Raw genomic sequence first — 19,630 nt, 5'->3', positions numbered from 1 at the left:
CTTGGGTGGTTGAGGAAGAGAGAAAGTCAATTTCAAGGTCTTCCAAGTGAGCAGAAGCAATGATGAGACTCTGTCACCAAATCAGGGTGTATTAGTTGCTTTCCTATTGCCGCCATAAATACCTAACAAAAAGCTCGGTGGGATCCTGACCAAAGAGGTCATTCTACCACAGTGCCAAAGACACGGAGGGTGTTTTAGCAGCTAGAGTGGCTACTTGTAAAATGTAATACTATCAGTATCTTCTGCTTTTGAAATAAGCCATCGTTGTGTATAAAAAAATGAATGCTTCAGGGGCTGGAGGAATTGCACATCAGTCCAGTGTTTGCTACTCTTCCAGAATACCCAGCCTCAGAACTGAGTGTTTTATTAATAGCTCTTTATTTATCTGCTATGTCTCTGTCCGAGTACCTTGTCCCTTTCTCATGAGTCCTAGCCCTATTTGAGTCCCTCACAAAGCTGCTCCCACAGACTTAAGCCCAGTGGTGAGAAGAAATAACTGAGCACTTCTTAGGAGCATTCTTAGAAAGACAGTCATGTGAGACTCAGAACACCATCTAAATTGGTCCTTTTACTGGGGAGCAGATGTGAAGGTTGCTGGTGACCAGCTGTTCAAGCAGGAGGACTGCCCCAAGAGGGAAGAGCTCAGTGCCCTAAGAAATATTGTTCCCAGCCTGAGACAAGACACAGAAAAAGAATCAAAAGCAGCAGAAACTTTCCCCGAACACGGGGTAGCAGGGCCGGGACCTAGGGTGATCACCTGGATCCGTCTGGGGAATATCAAACATTGTTAAAAAAAAAAAAAAAAACTTGGTCAAAACCTCATCCATGTCTCCTCACTAAACTCATTCTGTTTCCAGATCCAGTTAAGCTGGAAGCAGCCCCTGTTGGACCTCCACAGGCTGCATGGGAGGAATGAGCCATGAAAAGACATGCACACACACACACCCAGGGCAGAGTACCCCAGGCACTAAGGAGTCAGTATGGTCCTAGCCTGTGCTGAGAAATAACCTGTACACTGTGAGAATATATATATATGATTGGTTTAATAAACAAGCTGAGTGACCAATAGCTGAACAGGATAAAATTAGGCAGGAAAGCCAAATTGAGAATGATGAGATGAAGAAGGGTGGAGTCAGGGAGAGCCGCTGCTAGATGCAGAGAAAGCAGGGCATGTAGAAAATAAGGTGACAAGCCACGACGCAAAGCATAGATAAGAAATATGGGTTTATTTAAGAGTAAGAGTTAGCTAGTGTCAAGCCTGAGCTATTGACCGAGTATTTGTAATTCATATTAAGTTTCTGTGTTGATCATGGTGGGAAAACATACAGAGATGACCAGCCAAACTAGTGGAAACTCATGAACTGTGGACTAATAGCTGTGGAGCCCCCATGGGACTGGACTAGGCCCTCTGGATAGGCGAGACAGTTTAGCTTGAACTGTTTAGGGGGCCCCCAGGCAGTGAGATCAGGATCCATCCCTGGTGCATGAGTGGGCTTTTTGGAGCCCAGTGCCTATGGTGGGACACCTTACACAGCCAGGTGCAGAGGGGAGGGGCTTGGACCTGCCTCAATTGAATGTAGCAGACTCTGCTTTGGAGACCTTGCCTTGGAGGAGGTGGGAATGGGGGTTGGGATAAGGAAAAAGGCTGGGGGGTGGGGGCGGGAGGAGGGAAGAGAGGGGATCTGTGGTTGGTATGTAAAATGAATAGAAAATGTCTTTATAATAAATAAATAAATAAATAAATAAAAGTTTCTGTGTTGATTATTTGGGAACTGGTGGGTGGGAAAGAATCTTCTGCCTACAAACAGCGTCCAATGTGGGGCCTGAATTTCCCAGAGAAACCTGAGAGAGCTTGGAAAAGAATTCTAGGTATACATGAATGGAGTCAAACTCGGCTTCTTGGTGACTGCTTTTTCTTGGGTAGGCTCTGCTTCCTATCAGTGAGCAGGAGCACAGCTCCTTTAAGAGATGGCTTCCTGATTCAGCTTTAGTGGCAAAAACTGTGCAGCTCTTCCATGAGGCCCTGCTACCGACCACTTAAATGGGGTTTATGAGCAGTGGCCAGCTCACTGCTCAGTGGCAGCGTGGACCCAAAAACTCCCCAGAGATAGTGCAGTAAACATGGCTCCCACAGGTACCTCCACAGTGAGGCCAAGTTCTCAGGGAACCAAGGGGGCGAGCAGCCAGCCACCAGCACACCTTGATCTAAGTTACAAAACAGTTTGGGTTTTGCTCATGTAAACAAAAAAGGTTACAGATGCACAGTAAGGATAAATTCAGACAAAAAGAGCTGCTAAAAGGGTCACACTGTGTTTTTTAAAATGTGCTCAGGAGTGAGAAGAGAAAAAATATATATACAGTCTTAGATTAAAAAAATATAGTTTTAAAATAAAGCCTTTAAAAACCAGAACAGAGTAATAAATAAATATATATAAAATACAGTATTATATAATAAGCCACATAAAGATGAAAAAATACCCAGAGTGTGTGGATACTGTATTTTGGGTTGTCTTGGAACTTTTTGACTGCTGAGAAAGGAGCAGTATCTACTAAGACACACTGGATGGATTGTGAGTGCTGATGGATTTTACCAAGGTATATATTTTTGCTGTGGGATGGTCTGTATGTCAAATGTGTTGCTGATTGGTCAATGAATAAATCACTGATTGGCAGTGGCCAGGCAGGAAGTATAGGCGGGACTAACAGAGAGGAGAATTGAGAGAACAGGAAGCTGGGTGGGGGAGACACTACCAGCCGCCATCAGGATAAGGAAGATGTAAAGTACCGGTAAGCCACAAGCCACGTGGCAAGGTATAGATTAATAGAAATGGATTAATTTAAGCTGTAAGAAAAGTTAGCAAGAAGCCTGCCACGGCCATACAGTTTGTAACCAATATAAGTCTCTGTGTTTACTTGATCGGGTTTGAGCGGCTTGGGACTGGTGGGTGAGAGAGATTTGTCCTGACTGTGGGCCAGGCAGGAAAACTCTAGCAACAAATGGCGTCCAACGTGGTGGCAAGAGTTTCCACCTAAAAACTGAGAAAAGATTCTAAAACGGAGCTAAAAACAGCTTCCTAATTGTCTCTCTCAAATGAGCGGCAGCTGCCGGTTTGAGCTACTGGCGGGTTCCTAGAGTGTGCACTCGACCTGCAGTTTGGCGAGAATGAGGCCTCTGCAAGTGGCACATTAAGCTGCTTGGTGGATTTAGCCTTTGCTAGTACAAAACAAAAAAAAGAGGTTTCTGGGCTACATGCTGCTTGGATAAAAGCATAGACCCACGATGGCTCCCAGAGCTGGCGGTAAACCACTGCCATGTTGGGAAGCTGAGGTGGGCGGAGCCAGCAGCCACAGCTGCTACAGTTTAAAGCAATAGATTCACAATAAGACAGATTCAGATGTAATAGTTTACAGTGTGTGTAAAATATACGTAGGCTTGAAAGAGATTAAAAAAGTGATATATACAGTTACAGAAACAAATACATAGTTTTAAAAAATAGTCTTTAAAGAGACAGTAAAATTAATATAAAAAATAAGCCCCGTAAAGATGGATATCACACAGAGAATCTGGATTGTGTTGTCTTTGGGATTCTTAACTACAGAGAGATATTTGATTGTAAAGGAAGCTGAGTTAAACCAATATGCATATTTTAAAGGTACCTTGACTTCAAAATTTGGATATAAGGATACGTTACTCTGGAAAGGAGACTCTGCTTTTGTTTCCACAGAAAGCCAGAGGCTATGGATTTGTTCCAGATGAAGACACATCAGGTTTGACCAGCCAAGACCACCTGAAAGGTCTCCGATGACACCATGGCCCAGATGATCCAACATCCAGAACCGTTTCAAGGCAACTGGCTCAGATGATACAGCCTCACGGACTACTCCATGATCCTAAAATTTTCTTTGTTTCCCCAGAAGATACAGCGCCCCCCTCCAGCAGGAAGTAGTAAGAGAAGCTACGCCCAAATTCCCAAATATACCAAGCTGACTTTGGAGATGTGTAAAGGTTAAAACCTTCCTTTTTAAGAAAAGAAAAGGGGAAGTGCTGTGGGATGGTCTGTATGTCAAGTGTGTTGCTGATTGGTCAATGAATAAATCACTGATTGGCAGTGGCCAGGCAGGAAGTATAGGCGGGACTAACAGGAGAATTGAGAGAACAGGAAGCTGGGTGGGGGAGACACTACCAGCCGCCATCAGGACAAGGAAGATGTAAAGTACCGGTAAGCCACAAGCCACGTGGCAAGGTATAGATAAATGGAAATGGATTAATTTAAGCTGTGAGAACAGTTAGCAAGAAGCCTGCCACGGCCATACAGTTTGCAACGAATATAAGTCTCTGTGTTTACTTGATCAGGTTTGAGCGGCTTGGGACTGGCAGGTGAGAGAGATTTGTCCTGACTGTGGGCCAGGCAGGAAAACTCTAGCAACATATTTTTAAAAGTTTTTTATTCATTTTACATACAAGCCACAATTCCCCCTCTCCTAACTCCTCCTGCTCTCCCTGCCACCTCCCAACCCCTGACCCACTGCCATCCACTACTCCAAAAGGGTAAAGCCTCCCATGGGGAGTCTACAAAGCCTGGTATGTAGATGTAACCAATCTTCTTATTAAATAAGAAACACAGAACCAATGCAAAGAAGAAAGCCAAGAGGTCAGAGCTAAGAGCTAAAACCTTACCCTTCCTCCTTCAGTGGTCCTACCTCTCCGAACCAGAGCTACCCCTGTGTTAAAGTCTTTATATAGAGTTCCTGTTCTGCCTTCTCATTGGTTGTAAACACAACCATATGACCGCCTCGTCACAGCCTGTCTATATAGGCCTCCAGGTTTTCCATGATTGGTATTGAGATTAAAGGCATGTGTATCCAATAATGGCTGTATTCCTGAACACACAGAGACTTACCCAGCTCTGCCTACCAAGTGCTGGGATTACAAGAGTACGCCACCACTGCCCTGCTTTGCTATGACTTGCTAATAGCTCTGACCCCCGGGGAACTTTATTTATTAACATACAAATAACATTTTAATACAAATAAAATATCACCATATTTCCCCTTTTCTATTTTAATAAAAAGGAAAAAAAGAAAAAGCTTATAACTAACATAAGAAAAACTATATACAAAAGTACAATAATTATATACAATATATACAAGTAATAAATACCTAAACAATGTCTAGTTCATTTGTATTTGACAAATTCAGAGAAAATAATTCCATTATCTATTCTATTGTATCTAATTCACTTTCTATCCTAATTAATCTTCAACTATAACTAACTAATCTTCAACTCCCTCAGAGACCCAAGAAGGAAATAATATTAGCTAACAAAAAAATAAAAACAGGAAATATATGCAAGCAACTTCCAAAAAATGGTGAGTTGACAGAAACAGCCAGCTGCCTGGACAATCATCTGAGGTTTCTCCGCAGTGTTGGGGCATTATCTTCAGCCTATAGGCTTAGCATATCTGACAGACTCATTTGTGAAGTAGGATGTACACAAGGTCAACAGTTCAACCTCACATTGGGTGAGAGCAGTCTATATACCAGAAACACCTGAATTCCACTAGTGTCATGTCATGATTCAGGATTTTAAATTTTGGAAATTGTTGATGTTTTTTGAATTCAGCTGTCCATTCTTCTTGGCTATGTGTGTATGTGACTTCATTTCAGCATCCCGTTCTTCTCCACATCCCTCTATTAAATGCCATTCTACTGTTGAGAGGTGTGAGCTTAATTACTCTTCAAGAATAACTGTTTCAACTACCTTCCCATTACACATCAGAAGCCATCGGCCCACTGCCTGTTAAGCTGCCTTCGAAGAAAAGGGCACTGTACCTTTCCCGGATTGCGAAGGCCACTTCAGGGATGGTGCCATATTCCCCTGGCCTCAGAAGATGCCTTTTGATAAAGCCATAACCACACTTGTTTTGACAAGAATCAGTAGTTCTTTGTTTCGTGTCCTGTCTGTCCTGTTTGTCAGCAGTTGATTCGAGGATACTTTGTTGTCCAGTGGCTAACTTTTGCCACAATGAAAGTTAACTCCAATTGCAGTTTTTTCAATGCCCATATTTTCTCTGAAGTAGATTGGTACTGCCAGGAGCCGACATGTCTCATAGTCATAACAAAAAAGAAAAATTTTCTAAGTTATTAAAACATTTTAAATGCCATATTCTGTAGATCTCTGAAGGATTTGAAGATAACCTGTCTATCTAAAATATATCTACTCAATCTTGAAAACATACCTAATATAACTACGAGTTCTATTATAATGTCTAACTACTAACTTTCATTTCTTTATATCCTAATAGTTGGTAATAACAACATTCAAGGATCAGAAAATTGCATTACATTGTTAAATGAACGGTACAATTAGAAATATACATATAGCATTTTCTAACAATATGAATTTCAATATATATAATTTGTATACAATATAAAACAATCCAATCTAATGTAAAGTATTTACATTTTTCTTTTCTTTTCTTTCTTTTTTTTTAATAAGAACCTTAAATCTAATCTCCTTTGCTTAGCCCTTTTCCTATCCCTTGACAACAACTTGTAACTAACCCCCCTAATCAATGAAAATTATTCCAGACCCAAAACCCATTAAATGACCAAAAAACCACCCGCCCCACACCACCTCTTTGGGAATGTGGGCGTCGTATTCTTGAAATTGCTTCCTGCTGGGTATGGGCGAAGGTATCTTTATCCTGAAAAGAAAAATTTTAGCTTAATTGTCAAATTCTAGGAAAGGTAACTATATCCTTCGTTATCCAGTCTGTGTATAATGCCAAAGTTCAGGGTTTATCTCAAATCCTTATTCAAGTAGTCTTTGAGACTGGATCATCTCAGCTAGCTCTCACAAAAGTGCTCTGAGCACTTTGTAGTTCAAAGCTGATCTGTTTGTCAGCTTAGTGATGTTATTATTGTCCACGTGGAATTGTTGTTGTGGGGCCCCATCTTCTTCCTAGAGACTTCAGTTGATGTTAGGCCTGACCGTGATTTCCTGCAAAAAACTGATAAGAGACTCGAACACAAAGACTATATATGCAGCTTTATAGAATTAGTTAGTACTTTATATGACCATTTATATCTTAACAAAGTTTAAAATGTATATATATCTATATATATTAATCTTGTAAATTTTGATATAAAATTCATACTTTAAGAAAAGTTTAAAGAATCAGAATAGAATCAAAGAGTTGAGATCAGTAATAGAATAGTCCCTTGATTAATTTGGCTTTTCTCCTGTCCCATAGCAGAAGATGGCTCTTTTCTTCTGGCATGATACAGGGAGTTTGCATTTTCCTTTTAACAACATGCTTGAGTTTAAAGAAGGAAAGAGCCATTCTCCAACTCCAAAGTCAGCTTTAAATTTTAATTGAACTGGGACTATTAGAAGACCAATAGTATTAAATCTTTAAAGAAAAGCAGAAACAAACATTTAGGAAGACATAAAATTTTTTAGATAACATACCCATACGCCATTTCACTCTGTTTCTTAGGATAGACGATTTGTCCCTTTTCTTCAGTTGTCTCATTTGTCCAGTGTTCTTCAAATTCCTTAACCTTCATTCTCCTAAAAGACAAAACCAAAAACCTTTCCCCAAGGTTTTTTTTTTTTGGGGGGGGATGTTCCTTTTTGGCAAGTTATTATCTGATTAAATGAAAAGGCATGTGTTACTGGTATAAGTTAGTTTAAATTGGATGTTCATGATAGTTGATGAACTATCACCTCCTCTAATTAAGAGGTCTCTCTTGCCGGGCGGTGGTGGTGCACGCCTTTAATCCCAGCACTCAGGAGGCAGAGCCAGGCGGATCTCTGTGAGTTCGAGGCCAGCCTGGGCTACCAAGTGAGTTCCAGGAAAAGGCGCAAAGCTACACAGAGAAACCCTGTCTCGAAAAACCAAAAAAAAAAAAAAAAAAAAAAAAAAAAAAAAAAAAAAAAAAAGAGGTCTCTCTTGTTCAAATCAAACCTTTATCAATTTTGATGGTACCCACAGCTTATCTTCTCCTGTAGAAACAAAAGCAAAACCTTGTCCCCAATGTAACACATATCCTGGTTTCCATTCTGAGGTCAGCACATCCTTAAAGTATATAGGTTGATTTAATTCTGTAGTTTTTTCTATTATCCAATGTCTCTCTGCAGCTGTTGTTCCTTTCTCATTGGCATTGAGAAAATTCAAAGTTAATAGAGCATTATGTAGTCTATTTCTGGGGGGTTTTGTTACTCCTTTTTGTTTATTTAGCATATCCTTTAGAGTTCTGTTTGATCTTTCTATAACTGCTTGACCTGTAGGATTATGTGTTATACCTGTAATATGGTTTATATTATAATAAGCAAAAAACTGTTTCATTTTAACAGAGACATATGATGGAGCATTATCAGTTTTGATTTGTGCAGGTATACCCATGATGGCCATAACTTCTAGCAAATAAGTGATTTCAGAATCAGCTTTTTCAGAACTCAAAGCAGTTACCCATTGAAATCCTGAATAAGTATCGATAGTGTGGTGTACATATTTCAATTTTCCAAATTCTGCAAAGTGAAACACGTCCATCTGCCAGATTTCATTCCTCTGAGTACCCTTTGGGTTACATCCTGTTGGTAATGGCATTTGATTGTAGAAGGAACAAGTAGGACATTTCTTTATTATTTCTTTGGCTTGTTGCCAGGTTATGGAAAAATCCTTTTTAAAACCTTTACTATTTACATGATGTTTTTTATGAAATTCTGAGGCCTCCAGCACATTTCCTATCAATAATTTATCAATCTCATCATTGCCTTGTGCTAGAGGGCCTGGCAGACCAGTATGGGATCGGATGTGAGTTATATATAAAGGATGACTCCTTTTTCTGATTGTATCTTGTAATTGAATAAATAGTGAAGTTAATTCTGAAGCATCGTGGATAAATTCTGCAGTCTCAATATGTAATACTACTCTTTCAGCATACTGAGAGTCAGTTACTACATTGAGAGGTTCTGAAAAATCCATTAATACCAACAGAATAGCATACAATTCTGATTTTTGAACTGAATTATAAGGACTTTGAACCACTTTACTTAAATTTTCTGATTTGTAACCTGCCTTTCCTTGTTTGTTGGCATCTGTATAAAATGTATGAACTCCAGATATGGTTTTTTTCCTCACAATTCGAGGCAAGATCCAATCAGTTCTCTTTATAAGATCAATTCTATTGCTTTGGGATATTTGCTGTTAATTTCTCCCAAAAAATTACTACAAGCTTTTTGCCAAGCTTCATTTTCTATCCATAATTTTTCAATGTCCTCCTTAGTTAAAGGTACGACAATTTCTGCTGGGTCTATTCCTGCTAATTGACGAAGTCTCAATTTTCCTTTCCAAATCAAGTCAGAGATTTTTTCCACATAAGTTTTTAATTTTTTATTTGGTTTATTTGGTAAAAATATCCATTCCAATATAATATCTTCCCTTTGCATTAATATTCCTGTTGGAGAATGCCTAGAAGGTAAAATAACCAAAATGCAATCCAGCTTTGGATCAATACGATCTACGTGCCCTTCATGTACTTTCTTTTCTACCAAGGCCAATTCTTTCTCAGCTTCAGGTGATAATTCTCTTGGACTATTTAAGTCCTTGTCACCTTCTAAGGTTTTAAACAAATTATTCAGTTCATCATTTTTTACCCCAACAATAGTTCTTAGATGAGAAATGTCTCCAAATAATCTTTGAAAGTCATTAAGAGTCTGTAGTCGATCTCTCCTAATTTGAGGTCTAATTTTTTGAAGTTCTATTTTATATCCTAAATAATAATATCTTTTAATATTTCTCTCAGAAACATGTACTAATTTATGATTTGTTTCTGAGATTGGAGGGATATTAATCTGAGTATTCCATTGTTGTAACAAGTCTCGACCCCACAGGTTCATAGCTATGTTAGCCATATATGGTTTTAATTTTCCTTTCTGTCCTTCTGGACCTATACATTCAAGCCATCTTGCACTTTGTTTCACTCGAGATAATGTCCCAATTCCTAACAGTTGAACGTTTACCTCCTGAAGAGGCCAAGTTGGATGCCAAAATTCTGGTGTGATTATGGTAATGTCTGCACCTGTGTCTACCAGACCAGACAACAAAACACCATTTATTTTTATTGTTAGTTTTGGTCTTTGTACATTAATAGTAGTTTGCCAAAAAATTTTCTTTATGTTTTTTTCCTGAATTTCCTATTTTCTCTGTTTCATCATCTTGACCAACATGATTTATTCCAATAGACATTTGGTTATTTAGTTGCTTTGAGTAGGGGTTTCCTCTACAACTGCAGGAAAGGTTTGAACTGGATTTACTGTGGGGGCCTGCCTGAGGTCCATCTGGGAGTTTCCCGAAGCTCGAGGCAGAGGATTACCCTGTCTGTCTCTTGTTGATCTACATTCGGTGGTCCAGTGTTTTCCCTTACCGCACCTTCTGCATTGTAGTGGGTAGCCATTCCAGCTTTGATCTGGAAGTTCCAACCCCCATTGAGACTTCGGCAACTGTCACGCCTACAAGGTGGGGCCAAGGGAGGCGCCTGGGGATCTGAGAGATGGATCAGCGGGCGCTCTCTCTGTTGCGGGACCCTGGACTGGAGAGGTGGACCGAGCAGAGCTCCAGAGAACACCGCTGGACTGTGATACACCTTCCCCAGACTCCGCGGCCTACCTATTCCTTAATTTGTAAGTTATGCCATTAAATAAATCTCCTTTTAACTACGTGGAGTGGCCTTAATAATTTCACCAATACTGCATACTCCAGAAGGAAGGGGCATTCTGTTGCCAGTGTTCCTTGAAGAAACATTATTTCTAGGAATGACCTGTTTACAATCCCTTTTCAAATGTCCTTGCTTTCCACATCCAAAACATCTAACATTTCTCAAACCTTTTAAAATTGCTTTTCCTACCCACATATCATCATAGTCATAAGCCTCAACATTAACTGTGTCTCTAATCCAATCTTCGAAAGGTGCAGATCTTGCCTTTAACGGCCTGATTATTCTTTTGCATGCTGCATTTGCATTCTCAAAGGCCAAAGATTCAATTATTATCTGACTAGCTTTTGAATTTGGGACCATTTTCTGTACTGCTGAAGTCAATCTTTGTAAGAAATCTGTGAAAGATTCTTTTGGGCCCTGTATAAACTTTGTAAATAACTCAGTTTTTTTTCCTGGTTCTTCAACTCTGTCCCATGCATTCAAAGCTGCCGTTTGACATAGAACTAGGACTTGGACATCATATAAACATTGTGTTTGTACTGAAGCTTCTCCAATAAGCTGACCCTGGCAGACTTGTATTCCGTTATCCCTCCATTGTTTTTCTATATTTTTAGCCTCATTATTGAACCACATTTTCCACTGGAGATTTTGTCCGGGTTCAAGAACAGCCTGTGCCAAATCCCACCAGTCCTTTGGTAGAATCCTATTACAAGTTGACCAGGTGTTTAACATTTGCTTTACATATGGGAAGTACATGCCATAAGATGCTATTGCCTCCTTAAATCTTCATAAGTCTAACATTTTAACTGGAACCCAAGTATTTTGTTCATTCTCTTCATCAGGTAGCTGCTGTATGGCTACCGGATAAATTAAGGGTGATTGTGTGAAAACTGGCTTTCTTTCTGTAATCTTATGATCCAATTTTGAAACAACTTCACTGTTTATTTCTTCTGTCTGAATTTGAATTTCTCTATAATTCATTTTTACCGGTTTAACAAGTTTTTCTAAGACTGTTATCCTGGCACTTAAATTGACTATCTTTTTAAATAGTAAAATGAGGGTAAGAAAAGTAATAAACTGAATAATTCGATCAATATTAATCTTTTCATATAGTTGTTCCATTGTCAGAGTGCCTAAAATTTCAAACAAAGCCCAATTTTCTTCCAATGTACACATAAAGCCCATTTTTTTAATGTAGAAAAAAATTCTCTTTTAAATAGATATGTTAATTGACTTACCAAATCTGGGTAGAAAAGTAGAATCCGAGGGAATTTCAAAACAGCCACCTGGTGTTGGAGGTGTGAATCCAGAGAGAGAGAGAGAATGCGTAGCCGCTTGAGCGGAGTCAAGCCTTGGCTTTACAGGCAGGGGCCCTATTCGGCAGGGCAGGCCTGAGTTGTTTGTAGCAGTTGCAAGTAGCTCCAGCTGCGGGTCAGTCAGGCCTGGGCCCAAGCTAGGGAGCCGGGCCGCCCAGGCCGGAAACTGGACCTGCCACCAAGCCAAGCCAAGCTGTTTTTAATGGATTCTTGTCACGTTGGGCGCCAAATGTAGATGTAACCAACCTTCTTATTAAATAAGAAACACAGAACCAATGCAAAGAAGAAAGCCAAGAGGTCAGAGCTAAGAGCTAAAACCTTACCCTTCCTCCTTCAGTGGTCCTACCTCTCCAAACCAGAGCTACCCCTGTGTTAAAGTCTTTATATAGAGTTCCTGTTCTGCCTTCTCATTGGTTGTAAACCCAACCATATGACCGCCTCGTCACAGCCTGTCTATATAGGCCTCCAGGTTTTCCATGATTGGGATTGAGATTAAAGGTATGTGTATCCAATAATGGCTGTATCCCTGAACACACAGAGACTTACCCAGCTCTGCCTACCAAGTGCTGGGATTACAAGAGTACGCCACCACTGCCCTGCTTTCCTATGACTTGCTAATAGCTCTGACCCCCGGGCAACTTTATTTATTAACATACAAATAACATTTTAATACAAATAAAATATCACCATACTGGTACATTCAGCTGAGGCAGGACCAAGCCCCTCCCCGCTTCATCAAGGATGAGCAAGGCATCCCAGCGTAGGGAATGGGCTCCAGAAAGCCAGCTCATGCACCAGGAATAGCTCCTGATCCCACTGCCAGGGGCCCCTCAAACAGACCAAGCTACACAACTATCTCCCACATGCAGAGGCCCAGTTAGGTTCAACATTTACACCTTTTCACAAACTCACATATAACATGTGCTTAGGCCTAAACTCACACTCAACATTTACACATTTTTACAAACTCACATATAACATATTAACATCTACTTATTTATACTCTTTAATGAAACTATAGAAGTTTACCTTCTCCTTGAGGGCAGCTACGTTTGAGATGGCCCATTTTTCCACACCGAAAACATGCCCCAGTGTTCCCTCCTTTCTTGTTACTAAGTTGTATAACTGCAGCCGCAAGGCCTGCGTGCGTTAGAGGTCCCCCTAATTCTCTGCACACTTTCATCCATACTTCTAGACCTTTGTTCTTATAAGGGGTGATTGCAGCCTTGCATTCTTTGGTACACTGCTCATAAACTAGCTGCTTTATAAACAACATCGCGGTATCTGGGTCCCCAAAGATTCTGCCTGCAGCCTCGACCATGCGGGCCACAAAATCTGAAAAAGTTTCCATAGGTCCCTGAAGGATCTTAGTAAGGTTACCGCTCACTTCCCCTTTATTAGGTAGTGATTTCCATGCCCTTGTTGCTAGTTGATTTATCTGGTCATGGTATCTCTGTTGAGTCTGGGCATTGAGAAACACTGGACAAGCTAACTGCATTTCAGTTCTAACCTTTCTCCAAACCTCCGGGTTACTCTTCTTAATCTCTAATTTCTTTGAAAGGAGCAGCTCGTTAAGAGCCAGAAAAATTGGGTGTGAAGAAATTGCGCCCATGATGCTAGCAGCACTTTTGCTTTCACTTTCTTTAATCTTCCCACCTGTTTTTGTCGCGGTTCCACTTAACCTTCCTGTCTGCTTTGGTCACGGCTCCACTTAATTTTCCTGTCTGCTTTTGTCGCAGCTTCACTTAATTTTCCCTGTCCGTTTTGGTCACGGCTCTGCTTAATTTTCCCTGTCCGTTTTGGTCACGGCTCTACGTTTCCCACTTTTATCGCGGATCCCCGCCTTACCTGGGGACTTACCAGTGCACTGCCCTGACTGCGAAGAGTTCTGAGCCTTAAAAGAGTTCCCCGTATGGGCCACCACTTGTCGCGTCCACCTCAACCAGCAAGGAAGACGCGACGCCAGGCTCTTCTCCAAGCAGTTTATTCAGGAACCTTGAACAATCTTCTGACCCTGGGGCTTCTTCTTCTTCTTCTCCTCTCTCTCTCTCTCTCTCTCTCTCTCTCTCTCTCTCTCTCTCTCTCACTCTGATCTCCTTCCTCACCTCCGATCTTCCTCTCCTGATCTCCCCCAGGGGAAAGCCAGCCCACGCCCTTTATAGCCACCGAGCAATCAACCCTGTAGTGCCACGTGGACAATGCCGATAGGGTCAGACATACGCATGCAAGCCAGATTAGGTCCAGGTGTGCGGAAGCCAGCCAGATCCTAGCCTTAGCCAAATAAGGAGCACCTGCCATCAGGAAGGCAGAAGCCGGACGCCGGCGCCATCTTTGAGGCACGGCCGTGCACGGCTCTCTACACCACCCAGCCTCCACAGTTGTCCCTCTAGAGTTTGTGAGTTCCCATGAGCTTGGTTCAGTTGTCTCTGCAGACCTCCCCATCATGATCTTGACCCTCCTTGCTCAAAATAATCCCTACTCCCTCTCTTCAACTGGATTCCCAGAGCTCAGCCTGGTGCTCGCCTGCGGATCTCTGCGTCTGCTTCCATCAGTTATTGGATGAAGGCTCTATGATAACAGTTGGGGTATTCACCATTATGATTACAGGGGAAGGCCAGTTCAGGCACCCTCTCCACTATTGCTAGTAGTCTTAGCTGGGGTCATCCTTGTGGATTCCTGGGAGTTTTCCTAGCACCAGGTTTCTCCCTAGCCCCATAATGGCTCCCTCTATCAAGATCTCTCTTTCATTGCTTTCCCCCAGCTTAACCATTCCCTCATGTTCTCATCCCCCGATCATGGGTGTACCAACCTCCACTCCCAGTTAACCCTATTTACCCTTCCCAGGATGATCCATGTGTCCCTCTTAGGGTCCTCCTGTTACCTAGTTTCTCTGGAACTGTGGGTTGTAATCTGGTTATCCTTTGCTTACATCTCCACTTATGAGTGAGTACATATCATGTTTGTCTTTCTTAGTCTGGGTTACCTCATCAGGATGACATTTTCTAGTCCCATTCATTTGCCTGCAATTTTCATGATGCCATTGGTTTTTTGCAGCTGAGTAATACTCTATTGTGTATATGCACCACATTTTCTTTACCCATTCTTCAGTGGAGAGGCAGCTAGGTTGTTTCCAGGTTCTGGCTATTATGAATAATGCTGCTATGAACATAGTTGAGCAAGTGTCTTTGTGGTAGGATTGAGCATCCCTTGGGTATATGTCCAAGAGTGGTATTTCTGGGTTCTGAGGTAGATTGATTCCCAATTTTCTGAGAAGTCACCATATTGATTTCCAAAGTGGCTGTACAAATTTGCACTCATACTGTGGGATTTCTTTCTGTATGCTGTGAATATGTGTTCCTCCCATTGGTTAATAAATAAGGCTGTTTTGGCCTATGACAAGAAACTTACAGCCAGGTGGGAAATCAAAGAGAGATAGAGAAAGAAGAAAGGTGAAGTAAGGAGAGACGTGATCCAGTCACCCAAGAAGAAAGATGTAAAAGTACCAGTAAACCATGAAGCCTTGTGGCAAGACATAGATCAATAGGAATGAACTGAATAAGTTATAAGAGCTAGCTAATATAAGATGAAGCCATAGGCCATACAGTTTGTAATTAATATATGCCTCTGTGTAATTATTTTTTAAGCAGCTGCGGGACTGCGGATAGGAGAGATTTGACCAAAAAAAAAAAAAAAAACCGGGGCCAGGCGGGACCAAGAACCTTCTGCCTACAAATGATACCCAACATGGGGCAAGAGTTTCCACCTAAAACCTGAGAGAACTTAAAAAGGGATTCTAAATGGAGCTAAGAACAGCTTCCTAGTTTGTTTATCTCATTACTGGCAGTGGTACAGAAGTATGTCCCTTGGTCATGGCGGGCTTCGGCGGCTACACGGTGGGATCCTGCAGTCTCTCATGGACCACGATACAAAGAGGCTTCTTTCAGCTGCTGCCTGTGGGCTTGGGGGCACAGCCTCAGGTTTAAAAACACAGGCATACTACTTAACACTGCTTCCCAGAATTGGGGAGGTAAGCATGACACCTTGGTACCTGCACCGTGTTGGAAAGGGGAGTGGGGTGGAACCAGCAGCCAGGGATGCTGCCCCTTTCATCCTAGCCATTCAGCTTAGCAGGTTAAAATCTCTCCTATCAGAAAAGGATCATAGATACACAAGAAGACAGATTCAGGCTGGCCGGTGGTGGCGCATGCCTTTAATCCCAGCACTCAAGAGGCAGAGTCAGGCGGATCTCTGTGAGTTCGAGGCCAGCTTGGGCTACCAAGTGAGTTCCAGCACAGGCTCCAAAGCTACAGAGAAACCCTGTCTCGAATAAACCAAAAAAAAAAAAAAAAAAAAAAAGACAGATTCAGATGGAATAAACCTCTAAACAGCTTACAGTGTATGTAAAAATGTACATAGGCTTGGAAGAGAGAGGAAAATGAATATAGGTGGTTATACAAAGAAATTAAATAGTTTTAAAAAATAAAGTCTTTACAAATATAATAAAAATAATATAAAAGAAATGGCCGTGTAAAGATGGAAATTATTGTAGAGGGTGATGTTTCTCTGATATCTTTCTCAACCTGTTTATCATTTGTATATAGGAGGGCTACTGATTTTTTGAGTTAATCTTGTATCCTGCCACATTACTGAAGTTGTTTATCAGTTGTAGGAGAGTTCCCTGGTAGAATTTTTTGGGTTACTTATGTATACTATCATATCATCTGCAAATAGTGAAAGTTTGACTTCTTCCTTTCCAATTTGTATCCCCTTTATCTCCTTTCATTGTCGTATTGCTCTAGCTAGAACTTCAAGTACTATATTGAATAGATATGTGGATAGTGGACAGCCTTGTCTTGTTCCTGATTTTAGTGGAATCACTTAGAGTTTCTCTTCATTTAATTTGATGTTGGCTGTCAGCTTGCTGTAAATTGCCTTTCTTGTGTTTAGGTATGTTCCTTGTATTCCTGATCGCTCCAGGACCTTTATCATGAAGGGGTGTGGGATTTTGTCAAAGGCTTTTTCAGCATCTAATGAGATGATTATGTGGGTTTTTTTTTTCAGTTTGTTCATATGGTGTATTACATTGACAGATTTTCATATGTTGAACCATCCTTGCATTCCTGGGATGAGGCCAACTTGGTCATGGTGAATAATTTTTTGATGTGTTCTTGGATTCAGTTTGCCAATATTTTGTTGAATATTTTTGCATCAATGTTCATGAGGGATACTGGTCTGTAATTCTCTTTCTTTGTTGCATCTTTGTGTGGTTTGGGTATCAGGGTAACTGTAGCCTCATAAAAAGAGTTTGGTAATGTTCCTTCTGTTTCTATTGTGTGGAACAATTTGAAGAGTATTGGAACTAGCTCTTCTGTGAAAATCTGGTAGAATTGTGCACTGAAACCATCTGGTCCTGGGCTTTTTTTGGTTGGGAGACTTTTAATGACTTTCTATTTCCTTAGGGGTTATTGGTCTATTTAAACTGCTTGTCTGGTCTTGATTTAATTTTGGTATGTGTTACCTATCCAGAAAATTGTCCATTTCTTTTAGATTTTCCAATTTTGTGGAGTACAGGTTTCTGAAGTATGATCTGATGATTCTCTGGATTTCCTCAGTGTCTGTTGTTATGTCTCCCTTTACATTTCTGATTTTGTTAATTTGGATGCTCCTTTTTGGTCAGTTTGGCTAAGGACTTGTCTATCTTGCTGACTTTCTCAAAGAACCAACTCTTTATCTTATTGATTCTTTGCATTGTTCTCTTTGTTTCTATATTATTGATTTCAGCCCTCAATTTGATTATTTCCTGGAGCCTATTCCTCCTGGGTGAGTTTGTTTCTTTTTATTCTAGAGCTTTCAGGTGTGCTGTTAACTCATTAGTGTGAGATTTCTCCAACTTCTTTATGTAGGTATTTAGTGCTATGAATTTTCTTCTTAGCACTGCTTTCATAGTTTCCCATAAGTTTGGGTATGTTGTACATTCATTTTCATTGAATTCTAGGAAGTGTTTAATTTCTTTATTTCTTCCTTGACCCATTGATGATTCAGTTGAGCATTATTCAGTTTCCATGAGATTGTAGGGTTTCTGTAATTTTTGTTGTTGTTGAAATCTAGCTTTAAGCCATGGTGGTTCGATAAAATACAGGAGGTTATTCCAATTTTTTTTTTGTATCTGTTGAGATTTGCTTTGTGACTGAGCATGTCAATTTTAGAGAGGGTTCCATTGGGTGCTGAGAAGAAGGTATATTCTTTTGTATTAGGGTAGAATGTTCTGTAGATATCTATTAAGTCCATTTGAGTCATAATATCTGTTAGTTCCTTTATTTCTTTGTTAAGTTTCTGTCTGGTAGACCTGTCCAGTGGTGAGAGTGGAGCGTTGAAGTCTCTCACTACTAGTGTGTGGAGTTTGGTGTGCGATTTAAGCTTTAGTAATATTTCTTTTGCATGTGTGGATGCTCTTGTATTTGGGGCATAAATGTTCAGAACTGAGACTTCATCTTGATGGATTTTTCCTGTGATGAATATGAAATGTCCTTCTCCATCTTGTTTGATTATTTTTAGTTTGAAGTCCATTTTGTTAGATATTAGGATAGCTACAGCAGCTTGTTTCTTAGGTCCATTTGATTGGAAAGTTTTTTCCCAACCCTTTACTCTGAGGTAGTGTCTGATTTTGAGGTGTGTTTCCTGTATACAGCAGAAGGATGGATCCTGTTTTCATATCCATTCTGTTAGCCTGTATCTTTTTATAGGCAAATTGAGTTCATTGATATTAAGGGATATTAATGACCAGTGATTGCTAATACTTGTTGCTTTTTGGAGGGTGTGTGTGTGTGTGTTTGTGTGTGTGTGTGTGTGTGTGTGTGTTTCCCTTCTTTGGGATTTGCTAGTGTGGGATTATCTACTGCCCATGTTTTTGTGAGCGCATCTAACTTCCTTGGCTTGGAGTTTTACTTCTAGTGCTTTCTTTGGACTGGATTTGTGGATAGGTATTGTTTAAATTTGGTTTTGTCATGGAATATCTTGTTTACTTCATCTATGGTGATTGAAAGTTTTGCTGGGTATAGTAGTATGGGATGGCATCCATGGTCTCTTAGTGTCTGCATAACGTCTGTCTAGGACCTTCTTGCTTTCAGTCTCCATTGAGAAGTCAGGTGTTATTCTGATGGGTCTGCCTTTATATGTTACTTGGCCATTTTCCTTTGCAGCTCTTAATTTTTTCTTTATTCTGTATGTTTAGTGGTTTTGATTATTATGTGGCGAGGAGACTTTTTTGGGGGTCCAATCTATTTGGTGTTCTGTAAGCTTCTTGTATCTTCATAGGCATTTTCTTCTTTAGTTTGGGGAAGTTTTCTTCTATGATTTTGCTGAATATATTTTCTGTGCCTTTGAGCTGGTATTCTTCTCCTTCTATCCCTATTATTCTGAGGTTTGGTCTTTTCATGGTCGCCCAGATTTCCTGGATGTTTTGTGTTATGACTTTGTTGACTTTAATGTTTTCTTTGACCAATGAATTTATTTCCTGTATCGTATTTTCAATGCCATCTCTTGTATTCTGTTGGTTATGCTTGCATCTGTAGTTCCTGCTTGTTTACTC

This window comes from Peromyscus californicus, unplaced genomic scaffold, assembly GCF_007827085.1.
Source record: "Peromyscus californicus insignis strain IS unplaced genomic scaffold, ASM782708v3 Scaffold_11__1_contigs__length_118956290, whole genome shotgun sequence".
In the NCBI taxonomy this organism is placed as follows: Eukaryota; Metazoa; Chordata; class Mammalia; order Rodentia; family Cricetidae; genus Peromyscus; species Peromyscus californicus.
This window is presented reverse-complemented; position numbering follows the sequence as displayed.